This window comes from Osmia bicornis, chromosome 6 (genome assembly GCF_907164935.1).
Source record: "Osmia bicornis bicornis chromosome 6, iOsmBic2.1, whole genome shotgun sequence".
Lineage (NCBI taxonomy): Eukaryota > Metazoa > Arthropoda > Insecta > Hymenoptera > Megachilidae > Osmia > Osmia bicornis.
This window is the reverse complement of record NC_060221.1, coordinates 12,168,646-12,189,841: the sequence shown is the minus strand read 5'-3', so window position 1 is coordinate 12,189,841 and position 21,196 is coordinate 12,168,646. Positions and strand designations below refer to the sequence as shown.

Here is a 21,196-nt window from a genome sequence, read left to right as displayed (position 1 = left end):
GTCCAGTAGCTCCATCTCCTCCCGCTGTAGGCGCAGGAATTCTTCTTTCTTCGCGGCAAGGGCCACGTAGTCCCCCGATGTATGGGGGCGTCCCCTCTTTGCCGCAGCCGAGGTGCTGGGGGACGTGGCCGGCACCGAGATCACCGACCTATCCGACTCCTCCTCGCTGTCAACCGGCTGTCGCCAGAATCCCCTATCAGAGGAAGCAGAAGAAGCCCTGCTGCCCCTGGTGGATCCCGCCGACATGGGTCGCGCCCTTCTGACCCGAGCGGGAGCCGCGGCCCTACTGGGCCCCGGCTGCGCCGTCTCCTCATCCCTCGCCGACCTGACCGTGTCAGGTTCCCTTGCCTGGTTTGTCATCGTTTCGTCCCGTCCTGCGTTTTGTTTTTGGTTTGTAGAATTTTCCAGGTTCGTCCCACGAGTAGGCCGGATCCTAGGTCCGCCCGGGCAGAGCCGCCTTACCTGGGTAAGGCAGATACACCCGGGGGGTCGCCAGGTACCCCGGGGTTGGTCGCTAGCGACTGGGGCACCCACCAGCCACCCCTGGTGCTAACTCCAGGGGCACCCTCCTCACCGCGTGCCGCAGCTTGGGGCTTGGGATTTTTGAAGAGATTGTCATCCTCGCAGGCCGGCCGGTAAAGGCAAGCCTCCCGTTCCAGCGAAACGTGACCACTGGATTACGGTGTAATTGCTAGGGCTCTCCGGGTTCGACACGCGCACCAGACTGCCACGCAGCGTGGCCCCTGGAGAACTCAACGACGCCGCTGCAACCTTCATCGCCTTTCAGCCCTGGACCTTACCGGCATGGTAGTACCTTCCAGAGTCCAAAGGCCGTAGCCCAAGGACCCCGCCGGCATCGCCCCAAGTGCTCATTGAGGCCATTCCAGCGGCAGCGATCGTCCCCCTTTCAGTCGCCTTGTACGACAGGCAGGGGTTACCGTGTCTGTATTCTATCCCCCAGTCACAGGGGGGATTTAATGGGCTTTCCTTCCCTTGGTGTTTGGTCCGTGGGAGCTATCGCTCCTACCCTCCATGCGCTCCGAAAAGTGCATGGCGAGCATTCCCCTATCCGCCACCTGGGGACGCGCCACGTCGGGGTATCACCACCCCGCCTCTCCTGGATAACCAGGTAGGTCCGTGGAGCGGGAATCCAACCTAACCTAACCTTTTTTTTTTTTACGTGGGGGAAATCTTCGAAAGACGCCCCCAACCACCCTGGGGAGGAGCCGAGGGTAGTGCCGAATTTTTACCGGCTGAAACCCCCACGGTGGCCTACGCGGGGTGTCGGGGAGGGCTCTGGGATCTCTGACGAACAGCACCTGGGCCCAACCACCCATGGGGCATTGACGCCGCCTTGCTTGGGGGAGGGTCTAGCTTTGTCCCTCCCCCTACGTGCCAAACTCCGCCGCCATCGGGGGCCACACCCGATGACGGCACTCCTCGGGCCGCGTGCAATAGGGACCGAGGCCTCAGCCCCGGCCCCCTGCGGCCCTGCGGCCCCGCATAAGTTTCGTGGGGCAGCGCGATCGGTGTTCGGGGAGGAACGTTCGCCTCTCCCCGGTGCTCCACTTCCGGGGGTGACTGGTGTCCCCCCATAGAACTCCTTTTCAGGGGGAGCGGGTGCTCCCCCCCCCCTCCTCTTCTCCCCGTTGGGGGCGGTGGGCCTGGTATGTAACATCTTCACTGCCCACCGTCACGGATGACCGTCTCGCAGTAATCGGTCACCGCCCTCCACTGATTCTCGCCGGCGAGCATCTCTTTGACAAGTGCCGCCGGCGAGAGATCACCACCAACTTCGCACCGCAGAGCGTGACGGGCCCGCGCAAACGCTGGGCAGTGCTCCAGGGTATGTTGCGCAGTGTCCCGCCGCGCCCCGCAGTGATGACATGCTGCCGTGCCCTCCGCCCGGATCCAGTGCAGGAACTCACCGAAACAACCGTGCCCGGTGAGCACCTGTGCGGTCCTAAACGTGAGCCTTCCGTGGCCGCGCTCCCTGCAGTTCTTGAGCACTGGAAGGACCGCCCCGGCTACGCGCTGGGCCTCGCGCCTAATCCTAGCAACAGCTTCGGTCATCTCCTCTGGCGGGATCCCGTCCAAACGAAGGGCACGCAGACGCCAGAAGACTTTGGCGTCACCCTCTGCCTGGAACTTGAAGGGGACAACCCCCGCCAGGGTCATCGACGCCTCGTAGCGGACCGTGCGGTAACCTCTGATTACCCTGATGGCTATCATCCTCTCAGCCCGGCGCAGCAGTTGCTGGCTGCGCCGGGAATCCATCAGGGCGTTCGTCCATATGGGCGCACCATAGAGGGCCATGCTTCGCACGATCCCCACGTAGAGACGGCGAACCTTCTCGATGGGCCCCCCGATATTGGGCAGTAGACGGGCAAGCGCGTTGCTTCCCCTGTCTAGTCTAGGGGCCAGACGACCGAAGTGCTCTTCGAAGCGCCAGTGGCTGTCCAGGTGGAGGCCCAAATACCTATGGCCCTTCCCCACCCGTCGAGTCCACTCACATGGACCACCGTCTAGGGCGGTGGCGCAACCCCACGCCGAGGCGGGTAAAACCACATTGCCTCGGTTTTGTGGGGAGCTAGCTGAAGCCCCAGCCGGCGGATCCCCTCGGCAACGGCAGCGACGCCAATCTCGGCGAGGCGGCTAGTCCTTTTCCACCCCCGACCGGCGGCCAACACGTGCGTATCATCTGCGAAGCACGTGAGGCTCACACCGGTCGGGAGCCCGACCCGCAAGACCGGGTCGTACCCCAGGTCCCAAAGTGTGGGACCTTTCGCAGAACCCTGGCGTACGCCACAGTCCACGTCCCTCTAGTGCATCTGGCCATCCCGGCCCCTGTACACAATTTTCCTGTCCCGGAGGTAGTCGCCGACGATCCTCCTCATGTAGGGGGGGGGGGCTTGTGGCGTATCAGCGCCCCCCTTATCGTCCAGTGAGGCAGGGTGTTGAAGGCGTTGACGATGTCTAGACTAACGCCTAACGCCACCCTGCCCCGGGACGTGGCCGAGTCGCAGCGGGGGCGCATCGACTGGATTGCGTCGATAGTACTGCGCCCCCGCCTGAAGCCATATTGCGACTCGGCCAAGTCGGGACCCACCTGGGTCAGGTGCTGGACGAGACGGGATACCAGAATCCGCTCGAACAACTTCCCCTCCTCGTCCAACAGCACGATGGGCCGGTAGGCCGGGGGACTGTCGGCGGGTCGCTCATCCTTCTAGGGGACTAGGCGCCCCGGCTTCCACTGTTCTGGGAAGACTCCTTCCTTAATGCAGGCGCTGAAGAGGCGTCTCAATCTCGGACCGAGGACGCGTAGAGCCTTCACTCAAGCACGGCCGGGGACGCCTTCGGGGCCCGGAGCAGTGTTTCGGGCCCCCATCCGTTTAATCGCCCCGGCCAGCTCGTCCTCCGTGACCCTCAGGTCGTCGTACCAATTCACCTCCTCGTGGTCCGGCGGGGGGCGGGTCTGTTCCCTCTCTCGTGGGAACAAAGTGTCGACTACCCGCCCCAAAAACCGGGAGTCGAGGCACTCCGTGACCGGGGGCGCTCAGGGCCTAAGCTTGCCCATCACCATTTTGTATTGGCGCCCCCATGGGTCCTTCTGGAGAGAACCTAGGAGCTCGTCCCATGCCCGGGATTTAGACTCCTTGATGGCCGTCTGCAGGACAGTTTCCAAAACTCGGTACTGCCCGTACAGATCCTCCTCCCTCGCTGGGTCGCGGAATGTCCTTCTTCTGCTGGCCCTTTGCCACTGGCGACGGGCTGCGAGACAATCTCGTCTCAGATCACCAATTTCGCCCGTCCACCAGTAGGCGGCCAGCCTGGGGAGGTTCTTGGCCCGGGGCATGGCGGCGCCGCACACCGCCTTCATGGCTCCCCGGAACCATTCTTCCTCCTCCCCAATGTCCGCGACCGGCCCGGCAGGTGTTGGCAGCCAGGCCAGGCGAGGGCTGCAGCCATCAGCACGTTGTCGTCCATCCTCTTCAGCGCCCACCGTAGCGGTGGTGGTCCACAGGGGCGGCGGGCTGTGGTGGTAAGGTCGAGGCGGATATATAGATGGTCACTAAGGGTGACCGCCTCTGCCACCACCCTCCATCTCTGCACCATACGCGCGGCCAGGGGAGTCGCGAAAGACAAATCGACTATAGACTCCCCCTGGGCTCGCACGCAGGTGCTAACGGACCCCACATTGAGCAGGTGGAGGCCTAGCCCCGCCGCCCAATTTACGACCGCCCTGCCTCTCGCGTTTGTCCTCGAGGAGCCCCAAAGTGACGCATGGGCATTAAAGTCCTCGAGGACTAGCACTGGCCGGGGGGAACAACGGGGGGCAAAGTCCCCCACCCGGTCCAGATACTGTTCATATTGCGCGAGAGCCCATCTGGGCGTGGCATAGAGCCCCACCACCGCTATTTCACCCCACAGCACGCCGACGAACCCTCGGCCCCGTTCCAGTGGGGCGGGGTGTGGGGGTACTGCGGTGCCAATAATCGCCACGGAGCCGTCTTCGTCCCCGAACCAATCTGGTCTGTCGAGAACTCGGTACGGCTCCGCGGCCACCGCCAACCCAGCCTTGCACTCGGCCAGGGTTTGGAACAACATGTCCTGAGCCCTGGCCGGGTGGTTCAAGTTGGCCTGAAGTATAGGGCCCTTGGGCCCCATACCTAGGCCTTACGAGCCGCCTCCGCGGCATTTTTGCTCGCCGACTTGGCAGGGGGATTTTTCTTGCCCCCCCTTCTTCGACTCCGCAGGCTTGGTCCTTGATGCCTGTTCCTTGGGGGCTGTTCCTGCCCCTTCAACGGCACTCTTCTTCTTCCTCTGGGAGGAGGAGGAGGCACAACCTTTTGCCCCCAATCGATGCCCTGCGGGCCGCCCCAGGTCCGCACAGAGGGGGCACCGCGGGGTGGCGCTACACTTGCTGGCCACGTGCATCGCTGCCTAACATGCCCTCTTTCCAGTCAGCGATAGTACTGCAATGGCCGCGGTGGCAGCGCCTGTATTCTGGCCGAGAACCACCCTCCCCGAACCCTCCCAGAGACGGATAACTTTTTGATTGCCGCTAGAGGGCATCTCGCCCAGATAGACCCCATCCTTTGGAGGGAGGTGCGAATCTCCCCCATTTTAACTTCTTCAGCGGAGCAACCCCCCGCAGCGGCCAACGCGGCCGACACCTCCACCGGGGTGACCGAGTCGTCGAGACCGGTCACCCTCACCTCGCCCATTTTTATGGGGCGGGCAACCCTGACCTCAGTGTCGCTAAACACCTGGCGGAGTCGGTCAGTCAACTTGGCCGCTTTGTCCGTCCTGTCCTCCCCAGGTATCTCGAGAACCAAGCCACCGGTCCGAGCTCTTCTGGGCATCAACGCCGTGATGCCCAGCTCCTCCAACTTAATCCGCTCCCGGGCCATGAGCATGGCCTCGGCGTATGAGACCTCCGCCTCGGGAGCTAGGTTGATGGTGACCGCCGCTGTACGAGGAGGGCGGGGGGCCTTCTGCCAGGCAGATTGGGCTCCTTGCCCCTTGACCGCCGGTGCCGCCCCTCTCTTCTGTCCCTTCTGGGCAACCACCTTGGAGCCTTGGGAGGGAGGGGCCTTGGCCGCTACCGCCTTCTTCTCCGCTATCGCCTTCTTCTCCGCAGCTTTAGCGTGGCGGCCAACCACCGTCACCCAGGTCCCATCCGCCGTGCTCCCATGCTCCTCAACAATTCGGGCCATTCTGGCCTCCACACATGATGCCGGCTGGTCCGGTGCTGAGGAGGGCCCTGGCAACGACTCCGTGGCAGGCAGGGACTTATTCCGCACCCGCCTCTCCGCTTCCTTCCTCGATGCAGGGGGGATGGTCGCAGCCGTAGCTCCCCCCTTAACACGCTCCGCCCTGAGCCCCGACAGACCTTTCTCGAGGAGAGCCGCAAACCCCCTCATCAGATCGAGCTCGGGGCCATCAACCTTCTCCTCCTCTTTTCCAGGTGCAGCAGCTGGGATCGGGACCTGCACCACGGGGCATTCAGGCGGGCAAGACGGTAAGTCGAAAACTTCGACTTCCTACTTCCAGGAGGAAGAGGACTTCCTGCCCGCCTCTTCGCCGGACAATGGCGAGTCGGGCCTCGCGACCTTCTTCGGGCCCGCGATTACCGGCGTCACCCTGGTCGCGACCCGGCATGTGAGTTCCGACAGGCTTTGCTGGAGGATGCCGATCTGGGCTGTCTGGGCCGCCAGCTGGTCCTCTCGGAGCTTTAGCTGGCGGCGGAGCTCCTCCAGCTCTTTACCTGCCCTGGCGGGGGCGCCCCTAACCGCCGTCTCCGTATGCATGGCCTTTAAATGGCGTGCGGCCATCCTTAGTTTCCTGACGAGCGTTGCCTTGAGGCCCTTGGAAACGCCCGCTACCCTCTCCACATCCCTACAGAATTCCAGGGCCTGGGCGGCTAGGTCGACGGTCGGGACATGCCTGAACTACTCCGCCAGGTCCTCAGGTTCGGGGAGAGACCTGCTACTACGACTCGGCTCGGGAGGGTCCTCGGCAGGGTCCAGTGCCCTCTTCTCCTCCGCGAGTTCCAGCTCCTGGCGTTGTACCTCCAGGAGCATTTGCTTTGCCGCGGCGAGTTGCGAGTACACGCCGGTGGTCGGCGGACGGCACCTCCTCTTCGCCGGCCGTCTCTCCAAGGACACAGTAGAAGCGACTGACTCGTCCGAGTCCTCGCCGTCCCGAGATGCAGCGGCATCCGAGGCCGCCTGGGAGACCCCGCCCCTTCTTCGCCACGACCTCAGGGTAGACCATTCCGCGTCCACCCTAGAAAGTTGAACGGATAGCTGGCGCGCATCCGTCGCTTCACTAGTCCCGGGCAGCACCAGGTCCACCTCGCTAGCTGCCTGTCTCACGTCCTGATTCGTAGCCATGGTCGTTTCCGTTAAATCCAGTCCAGTTTGTTTATTTGTTGATTTAGTAATTCCATCCATAATGGTCCCGCGAGAGGGTCGGTCCATGGGCCCAACCGGGCAGAGCCGCCTTACCCGGGTAAGGCTAGTACACCCGGGGGGTCGCCAGGTACCCCGGCGTTGGCCGCTAGAGACTGATGCACACATCAGCCATGCCTGGCGCTTACTCCGCCCTCCTCACCGCGCACCGCAGCTTGGGGCTAGGGATTTTTTATAGAGGTTGTCATCCTCGCGGGCCGACCAATGAAGGCAAGCCCCCCGTTCCAGCGAAACGTGACCACTGGGTTACGGTATCATTGCTAGGGCACTCCGGGTTCGCTACCCGCACCAGACCGCCACGCAGCCTGGCCCCTGGAGGACTCAACGGCGCTGCAGCCACCTTTTCGCCTCTCCGACCCAGGCCTTACCGGCAAGGGATGCCCTGCCAGGATCCGTAGATCCCACCGGCATCACCCCGGGTCATCTGCGAGGCTACTTCGACAGCAGCAAGCGCCTCCCTTTTAGTCGCCTCCTACGACAGGCAGGGGATACCGTGCCTGTATTCTATCCCCCAGGCACAGGGGAGGTTTTAATGGGTTTTCCTTCCCTTGGTGTTTGGTCCGCGGGAGCTATTTTATTTCACTCCTACCCTACATGCACTCCGAAAAGTGCATGGCGAGCATTCCCCTATCCGCCACCTGGGGACGCACCACGTCGGGGTATCACCTCCCCGCCCAGCCAGTACACTTGGCCAGGTCCGTGGAACCTAACCTAACCTTTTTTTTTTCTTTTGTTTCTGTTGGAAGAGGAAATGCGTTTGCGCACGCGCGGGTTGATCCCCTTTCGGCCTTCGTCTAGAGGGGCCCCGGGCAGTGTGGGACTCATGTCCGCCCTGAGGGGGCAGCCTGGCGCCCGTTTGGTGGGGGCAAACCCAAAGAGGCAACCCCAGATGGGGGCAACCTGGCAACCCGACCCCGAAGAGTGGGGTTTAGCCCAAGAGTAGGTCTCAGCCCAGAAGGGGCGACCTTGAGCAGGTAGTCCAGAGGGGACAGTCCTGTGGCTGGATATACTACCCACTAAAACCTCTCCCCTGTGTGGGCCGCCTGTACCTTTTCATCCTTTGGGATATATAAAGAATACCAACGTATAGCCACAACGGCGTTTTGGCAATTCAATGCATTTCGCATTATTCCGTCCTCCCGCAAAAACGCCATGCGCTAGGCACCATGGGGCATCTGCGGATCCACGCCGTTGCACGTCCGATCTTGCAGTAGGACATTTTCAACCTGAGCAGTACACGCAGGAATTTTTTTTCAGCAACGATCGGCACCGGGGCATCCTCCAGGATCGCGCCTTCCCGGCGTGACCGCGCCACCTCTTCGCATGCCTAGCACTATTGCCAGGACAGGGGTTCCTCTTCAGCACGGCCAGGACAGGGACATCGTATCTCCACAGTTGACCGTGCCCGTCTTCGTCCTCCTGGTAGGTTGATAATGATGATGTGGCTTATCCTAGATGTCATCACGCCCACCTGTCCTGCCACGAGGATGGGCCATTTTTCTTCAGCAACGATCGGCACCGGAGGGACATCCTCAAGGATCGCACCATCCCGGCGTGACCGCGCCACCTCTTCGCCTACCTGCCATAAGCGAGGTCAGGAGCTTCCTCTTCGTCCACGATCAGGAACCGGAGCTCCTGCTCAACGCGTGATCGCGCCATGTCTTCACCAGCCTGCAAAGCGAGGTCAGGAGCTTTCTCTTCGGCCACGACCAGGGCCCGGAGCTCCTGCTCAACGGGTGATCGCGCCATGTGTTCACCTGTTTTAACAGGGCTTGCTCTTCAACACGGCCAGGAACTGGGACATCACATTTCTCAGTTGACCGTGCCACATCTTCGTAGGCTGCAATCCTCGATGACTTGTCCCATACATACTTTACACACACACAAATGCTCTCATGACCAGCATAGCGCTTCAAATGCCCCAAAATGCAACAATAAATAATGAATAATAAATCAATAAGCCCATGAAGCCCATGAATAGAAGACCCATAAACGGACCATAAATAACAGCTGGCAAATGAATACAATAATAATAAACATAATAAACGTAATTAAGTAACAAATCAGAAAATCAGCATATATATGCATCTAATGCAACAGAGCAATTGAGCAATTAATGAAACAGTTAAAGTAGAGAAAGAAACAGTAATAAACAGTGATAAATAAATATGAGAACATGAGAACATGTGAACTAAACATAAGAAGCATAGTAAGTGAATAAGCAAGCGAGCATATGTGAACTTGACATAAGCAAGGTAAAAGCAAAGTAAAAGCAAATAACCAACAAAACCTCAAACGTCAAACATACAACCAAGCAACCAAGCAGCATGAGAAGAATATTAGTAAAGAGTATTTGATATTTAACACTAGTACACAATATAATCACATCGTTAAAATAAAATTCAAGATGAATTATAAATTGAAATGAAAATAAACCAAGGATGTGAAACGTAAAGTAAAAGATGCCAGACAATAGCAGATAGCAAATGCCAGTCATGAGAGAAAAGAAGTAAAACATAGAATGGTACTAATTATTGTCAGAAGTAAAAGGTAAAATATAGAGTATGACCAGAAACAGCGGGTTCTAATGCAAAGTAGGCACACGCATCACTTCAAAATGAAAAAACAAGAAACAAAATCACCACAATAGAAAGGGTACGCCATATATGCGCAGTATAATAAATAAATGCATGTGTGACAGGGAGTTCCTCATAATCATCTGTTAAAACTATCGCGGTGACTGAAAGAAAATTACCAATAATAAGCAGTAAACTGAGAGCTTGCATGAAGCGCTCAAACCAGCGAAGTTGAGAATCCCTCCTGAGAGGCCAAGATAACCAAGATAATGTAGATGAAGGTCCATTAGGATTATTTAAACTAGTAGACTGTGTCACGTGTCACCAGGCAACCCTACAATGAACAGACGTACTTGGTAGATGATCAACATAAGATTGAGCAGGCCAATTGATGACGTTATCACCAACGTCAAATATAATACATAATACATTCCTATCACATCAGTTTATGGGAAAAGTACCATATTTTCAGAGAAGATCACTGAGAATAAAGAAGAAGAAGAAAATAAATATATGGTGAGCATAATGTAGCACTACTAATTGAAATTGAAATTATTGTCTAAAATTATTGAAATTGCTCAAATTTGCTTGCAGGAACATTCTACACAGCCACGACCTCGAACGCGATTAACAAGCAAAGATGGTGGAGAAACAAAATGATCAGATGGAGGCAATGAACAATAAATAGGGGACTTATAGCAGTCGGCAGGCCAAGAAACAATAAAATAAAGCAACGACAGGTGTGACACAAATTAAAATAATCAAGTAAGAGTAGACAGCAATTACAAGAATGGAAATGTAAAGAGAAGAATGAAGGAAGAACAAGGATAAAAGAAGAAAACAAGAAAGAAAAGAAAGATCAGTATCGAATGACAATGAAATCAAGGTAAAGTATAAATGAAATAAAATCATTGAAGTGTATAAATACTGAAATCATTAACAGGAACCGTATACCCTCACGACCACTATGATTCCTGAAAGGAACAGAAGAACAAACAGAGCATTGTAGCAGCCCAGAAGAAAATTAGTCAGAAAACGACTCAAATCAGATCAAATCAATGTATAATTTAATCAATCAAATCAAATGAATGAATGAATAGTAAATAAATAAATGAATGAATGAATGCTGAATACGAGTGAAACAGTTAAAGATATTAAAATTGAGAAAATAGAGAAAATGTACAAAATGTAAAGTGTGTACCGCGTAACAGCATGACCCACATAATGTAATATAATATAGAAGTAAAACAAATGAATAAATGACTTGCAACAAGTGAGTTATATTCCAACCAATATAACTATAGATTATTGTCTCAGCCACTGTAACTTTATAAACCATAAGTTATAAAATACAAATTATAAATCAAATTCATAAATCATAATTCGCAAGTTGTAACTGATTTTGTCCATGCAAATGCAAATAGGACATAAAATTGACAACCAGATAGTGCATAAAGGTAAGTAAATAAAATGGCAAATAAACAAATCAAGCGTAAACTGCATGGTTCAATCAACATCATACTACTACATAATATAAGAATACAATAAATAAATAAATAAATGAATAGAGAATTTAAATAATATTTTAAATGGTGAGATTACAACAGAAGCCACGCGCCATCAAGCGTTTGCATAGACAAAATCACCTATCCTTACAGGAAAATTAACCGTACCTAAATCCAAATGAATAATAAGCGAATGAATGAATGAGTGAGCAATAGGGCAATTAGAGAAGTTAAGGCAAATTAAGGCAAATAAAGAGAGTAAAGAAAGTAAAGAAAGTATAGAGTGTAATATATAGGCCAACGTAACCGACATAATATAATGTGACACAAAATAAAATAGAATAACGTATATTGAAGTGCATTCCACCAACAAGTGTAACCATACAATTATTCATCCATCTCACATTAACGCAACCATTCAAGACTAAATCAAATAAATTTACAAATTTATAAAATTTACAAAATCCATTGCGTTGAATATGCAATGAGGCAGATTATATTATACTAAGCAGAAATCATATTAAAAGGTACGGTAAGATAAACAAATACACTCAGCACTCAACAAGGCAGCCAAGTGCTTCAAATATAGCTATCAATTATCTTTATTCATTAATTAAGTGTAGAAAAGATAATACAATACAAAATATTACACAATACTAACTGAATTAATTGCGAATAATATGTAAATTGAGTATAAGCATAAGTATGAAAATATGTATAAATACAATAATAATAATATAGTATAAATGTAAATAAATATGTAAATATAAGTATATAAATAAATGTATAAAAGGAAACGGAGCAATAGCACACATTGCCACTCATCGCAATGGGTACACGCACAAGTCACAAACATACACGCACCGATACTCGATATTCAATATCTGATAGTTTAATCAATTTAATCAAAATTCAGTAATTCAACAATTCAATCAATAATTCAAAATACGATCCTACTCCATGTCTCAACCGAGTATATGGGACATGGAGATGGAGAAAACAATGCCGCCGATGATCATGTCAACCAAGGATAAGAAACCGAGTGGAACTTAAGCCATAAACCATACGCCATGTAGATGCGTAACCTTCGAGAAATTTCGTAAGATTTTACAATTCGTCCCGTTATGTCTGTTGACTATTAAATTAGCTATCAAATTAACTAATTGATTATTACACGGGATGTACACGCGCCCGTGATCAAATACATCAATAAAATACTTGCAATAAATTACAATAACCGAAACCAAAATAGAAATAGAAATAGAAATAGAAATAGAATGCAACGGAAGGTAACGATAGCGGAGAACATCCCGGTATCTCGGTAAATAAAGTACACGACACTATCCGTTGATAATAATTACAAATTATCCCTGGTTGGTAACCATCCGCGGCATGAGCAAACAAATATTACCGGCCACAAGCATTCTACCTACCATATAATACTCGGTTATTCACTCCGTAACGGTTATCGACAGACAAATTATCTGCCGCGCAGTGGTTACCCACCACGCGCCAGTTACCCGTTAGACAGTTACCGACTATAGAACTGTCCATCGTGCAGCCGCGCAATCCTAGGAAACCATACTTACCATCAGACTTACCATCAAAGATAAGTCTGATATACAACGCTATTCGCGAAAGGTAAAGGTAATTATGCTGAAAGTAAAAGGTAACAAATAAAACTTCGAGACGGGCCAAAGTCAAGAATAAATTTATTAATGAGTAAGTCAAAGCTACGATTATCATTTATTATGTAAAACATTTATGTTTGTAAATAAAATGAACTAAAATATATAAATATAAATATGAATATGAATATGAATATAAATATAAACATAAATATGAATACAAACTATAAAGAAAGTGAACCTACCATAAAGCTAGATTAATAACAATTATGGAAGAAATCAACCCGTATAAAACCCGCAGATTGCGCGGAGTGCAGGACACACTGCGCTAGCACATTATCGCGGTGCAGAAAACAAATTGTGCAAAAGTACCGAAAATAAAGGAAAACAACCGCCAAGGAAAGAGAGGCCGAATAAATAAATAAACTAGAATAAAACAAATAACATAAGACACTTAACCAAATAAACCAAAATGAAAATGAAAATGAAAATCAAAATCAAAATCAAAATCAGAATCAAAATCAAAATAAAATAAAAATCAAACAACGCATGTAATCAAGCAAATCTGATACAACCAATCAAGCACACAATTAAATAGTATTAACTAATACTAATTTACGGAATAAAATAAAATAAAATAAAATAAAATAAAATAGATCAAATAACCAAGATCAGATCAATTAACAGGGAAGGAATAGGATGTGAGCCCAGCACAATGCATGACATAATGAATAATAATAAATATATAAATAATATAACAACGCGGTCAAGAAAATCGCAAAATTTAAACATTATACTGCCGTACCGTTTAGAAAGAATTGAATTCGCCTCAAACTCTTCTCTGCACATCCCTGCATGAGAAGTCCTCGGAACCTCGAAAGGCTTGACAAGGATGTACAAGGTCGAGGAGGAATGAAAATTAACAAATAAATGTGTAAGACAAATGAAATATATAAGACAATACTTATAATTGTTGCGAACCTCGCTTGTATGTATGTGTGTGATATCATGTGAATTTAGCCGCAAGCTTGTAATCACTAGCGCTGAATGAAATGTAATATGGCGACGATGCCATAAGAGTATGACTGCAGCATGTCTGCATTATGTTATATCAATGCTCATAAATTAGGAGCCAAAATTCAAAGGAATGTACAAACAATAGATAAGATATTGTAAAACTCTCAACACGGGTGATCGTGCTGGGAGAGAGTTGGAAATCCGGAGAAATAAGACTGTCACACTTGAAATTTCTAAAGAGCTAATTTATTGCGGGCTGTATCTAATTCGTTACTCGTAACAAAAATCATGTTGGTTCTTGAAACTGTCGAAGTCTCTTCGACATCCTGTTTATTTACAGAGGGTCGTAAATTCTCTTAAGGGTTGCCTTGGCTCGCTAGCGCGAGACCTTTTGTTGTCTTACGTTTTCTCTGGATCCCACGCTTTCTCTTAGCACGTGTGCACAGAATCGTTCTCGAGTCTTGGCGGAGCACCACCATCTTCCGCTCGCCCAAGGGTGGACCGAAGCCAGGGAGAGGGACCGCCTCCGGACAGGGATGGGCCCCACCACCATTGGACCAGGGATGATCCTGAGGGAGGATTCAGGATCCAGCGAGGAGGGGATGGCAGCCAACATCGATCGAGGATCTTCACCGCCAAGCTCAGAACGATTCAAAGCTTCAACCCGTCTAGATACATTTTTGTTGAAAAGATAAAGTCTAAATAATAAAGGAATAGAAACTATTATTTTACCTTTAAAAATAAAGTGTACTTTATTAAAACTCGCGCCGCGAGCAGAGTGCTTTAGCGCTCCACGGGCACCTTACCCACGTAACATTTATACAAAAATCCCTAGACACCTGAAATCCACGCGCAACAAATTGGTGACAGCGGTGGGATGTTTTAAAAAAAAAGGGATAATTCAAAAAGGGATAAACTTTTAAAAGTGATAAATTCAAAACGGCATAATTTTAAAAAGGTGTATTCAGTGTAATAACTGTAAATAACGCAAAACAAGACAAAGTGACTGTGTTAGACTTGTGTACGCTTTAATAACTTTGCCGGCTCGCGGGCGTGTGTTAAATAAATAACTGAACGTTTTACGGACTGCTTCATTCAGCTTTTATAATATAAGTGAACATTGTTAACATTAGTGCAACTTCTTCCTCTTGAGTTTTGGCACGGTTTCCTCAAGAGCGTAGGGTGAATACCGGAGACAGGTGATTTCGGCTGCCGTGCAAGCCATCCACCGAAATCACATGCACCTTGTTCACATCATCATTGGACCTCTCCTCGACTTGGAAACAGAGATCATCATCAAATCGCAGAACCAGAGGATCTCCCCGTGATTCAAGGCCAACCGAGATAACGGATTACCGACGGACGGAATTTGGTGTTTGAAAATAGAAAACTCGTTAAGTGAAACCTAAACGTGATTTATTGCGAAGCGTTAGCCGATCGCCTTACCAAACTGTAAGTCTATCTTATAAGTAATTGGACTATAGAGTATTATTTTTATAATTACCGTTAGAAATAATTTGACAAAATGCCGCCGTATAAGTTAAAGTATATGCGCGCCAAAAGGAGTCGCAAAATCGGCCTGCGGGAAAATACATTTTTGGTAGAGGAATTAAACATAGATTCATCAAATGCAGAATTTTCTTCATCTTCCGGGGCATCTTCTACCGATCTGCAATCGAAAGAATTAGGATTAGTTCCAATTCGACAGTTATCCCAGGGGATTGATACAGTTATGACGGATAATATTTCTATCCCCTTTAATAGCACAGAAATTGATGTACCTTTGTCCTCGACTACGTTTGCTGCTGCTGTTTCTAAAAATACTCCAACCTCTATAGAGTCATCTAGTACGCTTCCAGAGTCATATCTTCGTCTCTCTTTAGTGAAGGATTTGATACCTCAGTTTGATGGAAAATCTTGTTCTCTGACTGAATTTATTAAGGAGTGTCAATTGATTAGTTCCAAGGTAAAGCCTGAGGATAGAGCTGGTCTTCTGTTTTTAATTCGTGGTAAAATCGGGGGGCATGCAAAATTAGTACTTTCAAATCGCCGGGAACCAAGTACATTAGATGAGTTAATTGGATTACTTAAAAGGGCATACGTGCGTACGTTTAACATGCATAGTATCAACGAGGAATTTACGGGATTGAAACAGGGAACTAATGATTCGGTAGAGGTTTTCGGATCGCGAGTAAGTAAAATATTAAATACCGGAATAGAAGTAGCAAAGGACACGTACAATTCTGAACAGTTAAGCGGTGTTGTTGATTTATTGAATAATACGGCTATAGCCACATTTATTAATGGCCTTCGGAACGGAATGTTAAGAATAATGCTTAAAAATAAAAACAGTCAAGAAATACCAGATCTTGAAGCTGTTATCGACATTGCACGTAGATTAGAATCAGTAACGGTCGAAGGGTCAAGATTGTCCCTATCTTCGTAGCCTCTTATCGGAAACGCGAACGTTTGTAAGGTAGATTTCGCTGAATGCCGATGCGTTGTTCCGCAATCCTCTAAACCTTTCTCAAATGAAACAAATGTCCTCTTGTCCGAATAACGCTCACTTACCAAATTAAATTGAAACAGACGACACAGACGCCTCTCCTTTTTGGGGGTTGCGGGAGGATGTCGTAGGCGCCAACGATTTGCCTCCCGTAAACTCTGGAAAGGTTGAGAAATTGACGATTCTGACATTAGTTCTGTTAACAGCGACGCATATTTAACAGCAGACGAAGCAGAAATGTCGCTCTCCTTAGAGACAGAAGTGTCTAGAAAGAATGAAACCCCTTTTGATGCCGCTAGTGGATTTAGGAAAGATGGTTTGGATAAAGAAAGGACTCCGTTACGTGGTTCGGCACCGGCAGGTACTCTTATCGAGAATCGGATAGGCGATACAAAAGCACCCCGCTCGGGAGTCGGTCGGAATGTCGTCCATGTGGTAAAGGGTGCTCAGGACCGGGTGAATCCGTTGGAATCGGATAGGCTATATAATAGTACCCCGCTTCGGATCTCCCACCTGAGTCACGCTGTTTGTAATACGGAAGGGGCTTGTTGTGATTGGGGTGCTCGGGCTCTGGTGGGTTCGTTGATATCGGATAGGCTATACCACAGCACCCCGCTTCGAACCTCCAGCCCGGGACCTGTTGTTGGGGGCTGAGGAGCCCAGATTTTTGCAAAGCGGTATCATTGGGGGTGAAACATCGGGGACGCCCGATATGAATGAGACACGACTTAATAGAAACTGCTATTCAGGAGACAGTGACTTACATAGACGAAATGACGTAACAGTTTTGTTTTGTTTTTCACCAATCCCAACACGATCATTGTACGCGCTTTCTCGATTTGTCTAGCATGCCACTGTCTGCGCTATTCTATTGCCCAGCATGTGTGATTTACGTGCTTGCACGATGGATGTACAGCGTGAAGGTGATCTCCGTGCTTTATGAGAAAGATGAGTGGATTAGATTCGGTATATTTTCTTATAATACCTCAGTACATGAAGCCACTGGTTTCACCCCACACAAATTGGTAGTCGGTGTGAAAGCCACCATTCCATCTGAGTTTTTTTTAAGCAGGAACCTCCACGTACTTTCTTAGGTTAATTGGATGATTTGTTCTTCAGAATTAGAAACACGCAATCTGCAGCAGCAGTAAACCTAGAAAAGAAAAAACAAAGGATCAAGATATTATATAATAAAAATACAAACCCCACAGATTCATTGTAAGCAAAAATGTGTACTTACCTAAAGAACTAGAAATCTTGAAATTTGATTGCAATTTGGCAGGGCCATTCAAAGTCACAAGAAAATGTAATGACCTAAATGTCGAGATAGAAATAGGAACAAATGAATTAAAAATAGTCCACACGAATAAACTTGAGTTAGCTTGTATAAAACCAGATTCTTCTTAAGAAATTGCGTGCATTAAATATGTTACGTTAGTTTGGTACATTAAGTAAAGTAAAAGGAAAATTATTACCTATTCTTACTTTAGGGTTTAAGTTATGTATCCTGAGAACTTATAATATCTACAACGTATTATTATATGATTCATGCAACGTAAAAAATATCGCTTGTATAGAAGGGTGTGACAACGCGAAGTTTCCGTACAAACAATGTAATTTAGGCTAGCGTAAACACTTTAAGGAAAGCTGTTCCCATTGGAAACACCTTTTGTATAAGGGGGGAGGTGTTGCGAACCTCGCTTGTATGTATGTGTGTGATATCATGTGAATTTAGCCGCAAGCTTGTAATCACTAGCGCTGAATGAAATGTAATATGGCGACGATGCCATAAGAGTATGACTGCAGCATGTCTGCATTATGTTATATCAATGCTCATAAATTAGGAGCCAAAATTCAAAGGAATGTACAAACAATAGATAAGATATTGTAAAACTCTCAACACGGGTGATCGTGCTGGGAGAGAGTTGGAAATCCGGAGAAATAAGACTATCACACTTGAAATTTCTAAAGAGCTAATTTATTGCGGGCTGTATCTAATTCGTTACTCGTAACAAAAATCATGTTGGTTCTTGAAACTGTCGAAGTCTCTTCGACATCCTGTTTATTTACAGAGGGTCGTAAATTCTCTTAAGGGTTGCCTTGGCTCGCTAGCGCGAGACCTTTTGTTGTCTTACGTTTTCTCTGGATCCCACGCTTTCTCTTAGCACGTGTGCACAGAATCGTTCTCGAGTCTTGGCGGAGCACCACCATCTTCCGCTCGCCCAAGGGTGGACCGAAGCCAGGGAGAGGGACCGCCTCCGGACAGGGATGGGCCCCACCACCATTGGACCAGGGATGATCCTGAGGGAGGATTCAGGATCCAGCGAGGAGGGGATGGCAGCCAACATCGATCGAGGATCTTCACCGCCAAGCTCAGAACGATTCAAAGCTTCAACCCGTCTAGATACATTTTTGTTGAAAAGATAAAGTCTAAATAATAAAGGAATAGAAACTATTATTTTACCTTTAATAATAAAGTGTACTTTATTAAAACCCGCGCCGCGAGCAGAGTGCTTTAGCGCTCCACGGGCACCTTACCCACGTAACATTTATACAAAAATCCCTAGACACCTGAAATCCACGCGCAACATAATCGATCAAACCATGATTATAAGTACATGAATTATGCAAGCCCACCAAGAAGGTTGAATCATCCAAATAATTAAATTTAAAATAAAATACAGATAAAATACGAATACAAAGCAATAAGAAAATAATGAAATAAAATAAACGTAAAGTAGAATAGGCCATAGAAATGTCAAATTCAGAGATGAGATGACGGATGACAAATTATTTACAGAAACATAACCCTAAAGTATCAGAGCCACCAAGTGTCAAACCAGTATGCAAGGACTTGTTAAAAGAAGCAAGTTAGCAGTTAAGAGAGCTGAATTGCAACTGAAAATGAAAAGGGAAGAAAAGAAGGGAAACAGGGTAAGATAATAACATACTATAAAATAGCAGGAATAAGCCCATCCTGATGACACGGATATTAATTTACAGAAACAGCACACCGTCAAGAAGGCGATAATGAAATAAAATAAAATAGCGATAAACAGTGATGGCGTGGCACAGATAAAGTATAAAAATATAAACCGAATGGGGGAAACCATAAATAAATACATTAAACATATTAATACCATCAACGACACTCCATGCCATCATGAAGATCAAAATAAGCTAAATCATCTCAATTACTTTAATTCAATTCAATTCAAAATGAAGAACAAATGAGAGAATGAAAGAATGAGCGACAGAACAGTAAAGTAGTTAATTAAAGATATTAAAGAAGAATGAGGTAAATAATAAGACATAAATTATAAATTGAAGGCCGTAATCCAGCAACATAATGTAAAATAATGTAATGTAACGTAGAACAGTGTAATGCAATGTAATGTAATGTAAGCAGTGTAATGCAATGTAATGTAATGTACTGTAATGTAATGTGAAGAAAATGAATATAATGTAAGGAAAGAGATATAATGTAAAGAATATGAAATGTAATGTAATAAAATAGAATACAAAATACAGAAATTGAACTGAACATATACCATAACCATAGAGATTATCATCCCAATTACCCTATTTCTTAATCAAAGCAGACTATAAGTCAGATTGTAAATGATAAATAATAAATGATCATGTCATTGCAAATGCAAGAAGAACCGATTATTAAATGACATATCAAGATAAATAACTAAAGCGACAAAACAAATCAACAAATTAACATTAACTACGTAATTCAAATAGGAACTAGAAAGTAGAAAGTAGAAACTGATCACCATATGAGGTATCAAGATAGAATAAATAAAGCAACAATATCAAATCAAATATAAAGAGCATAGCTAAATTAATACCACATCATTGTACAGTCGAACAAGTAAGTCTGATATTAAACAATCAAACCACTATCAATCAATTGTGAATAAATTATGAATAGACATTTGCACAGACAAAATCATTCATCATCACAGAAAGAACAACAAATCAAATCCACTGGCCTTGATTAATCAAAATAATAATGAATAAATAAATAAATAAACAATAAATAATGAATGAATATTGAAGGGAGCCACAGTTGAAAGGATTGTGAAATTATAAATTCCAAATTAAGAAATCAAGAAAATAAAGAAAATGTAAAGTGTAAACTGTAAAGTGTAATGTGTAAGCAAAATAACCAGCACAATATACTTGATATAAAACAAATAAAAGAATAAGATACAGTAAAATACAGTGAAGTGAATTTCAAAATAATATAACCATAGATAATATAAACCATAGAATAGACACCTTCAAAGATGTCGGGTGACAGAATTTACAGAGATATAACCTTAACCCTAACCCCTAATGTGTCAAAACAAGGATTGTCAACAGGAAGCAAGAACAGTGTAAGAAGACTCGTTAAGAATAGGAATAAGAACAAGATTACCAATTAAAAGCCTGATAGTCAACTCAGAAAAAGGAAATAAGCAAGGTAAGATAATAATTGTAACAACGCACCATAAAATAAACAGGAATAGCACAACTTAATAACATGCATATTAATTCCCACAGAAAAGCACACTGTCACCCTGTTATGACAGAACTATACAATACCAATACCAGAGAGAGACATCATGAATTAATTGAATTAAAGAATATCAAAGAAGACTCAGAATATCCAAGGATATATAACAGGCGACAAATCAAGAAGGCGACAATGAAATAAAATAAAATAGTGATAAACAGTGATAACGTGGCACAAATAAATTAAAATATAAAATATAAAATATAAGTATAATGAATATAGAATAACCGCATAAAAGCAAACCATAAATATATTAATTTAATCTACAACACTTTGTACCACCATGGACATAAAATTAAACTACATCATAACGACAACTTTAATTTAATTTAATTCAGAATGAATAAACAATGACAAAATAAGAGAATGAACGACTGATCAGTGAAGTTATTAATTCAAGAAATTAAAAGAATAAAGTAA

At 46.7% G+C, this 21,196-nt stretch overlaps 3 long non-coding RNA genes across 4 annotated transcripts; 2 read left to right on the top strand and 1 right to left on the bottom strand.

Annotated features, from left to right (window-relative positions):
- The first annotated feature begins 9,252 nt into the window (after positions 1-9,252).
- Positions 9,253-10,870, top strand: LOC114881958. Its single transcript, XR_006829486.1, has 3 exons — positions 9,253-10,069; positions 10,148-10,439; positions 10,497-10,870. It is a non-coding gene; the product is annotated as an uncharacterized LOC114881958 (long non-coding RNA).
- Positions 10,871-13,364: 2,494 nt separating this feature from the next.
- On the top strand, positions 13,365-19,298 carry LOC114881959. Of its 2 annotated transcripts, XR_006829480.1 has the most exons (3): positions 13,365-13,620; positions 19,010-19,143; positions 19,213-19,298. It is a non-coding gene; the product is annotated as an uncharacterized LOC114881959 (long non-coding RNA). The 2 variants fall into 2 exon arrangements; XR_006829479.1 differs by lacking the exon at positions 13,365-13,620 and having other exon boundaries at positions 18,802-19,143.
- On the bottom strand, positions 14,649-17,961 carry LOC114882081. Its single transcript, XR_006829478.1, has 7 exons — positions 17,685-17,961; positions 17,450-17,523; positions 17,195-17,362; positions 16,275-16,367; positions 15,485-15,631; positions 15,208-15,372; positions 14,649-15,108 (listed from the first exon to the last, which is right to left on the bottom strand). It is a non-coding gene; the product is annotated as an uncharacterized LOC114882081 (long non-coding RNA).
- Positions 19,299-21,196: the final 1,898 nt, after the last annotated feature.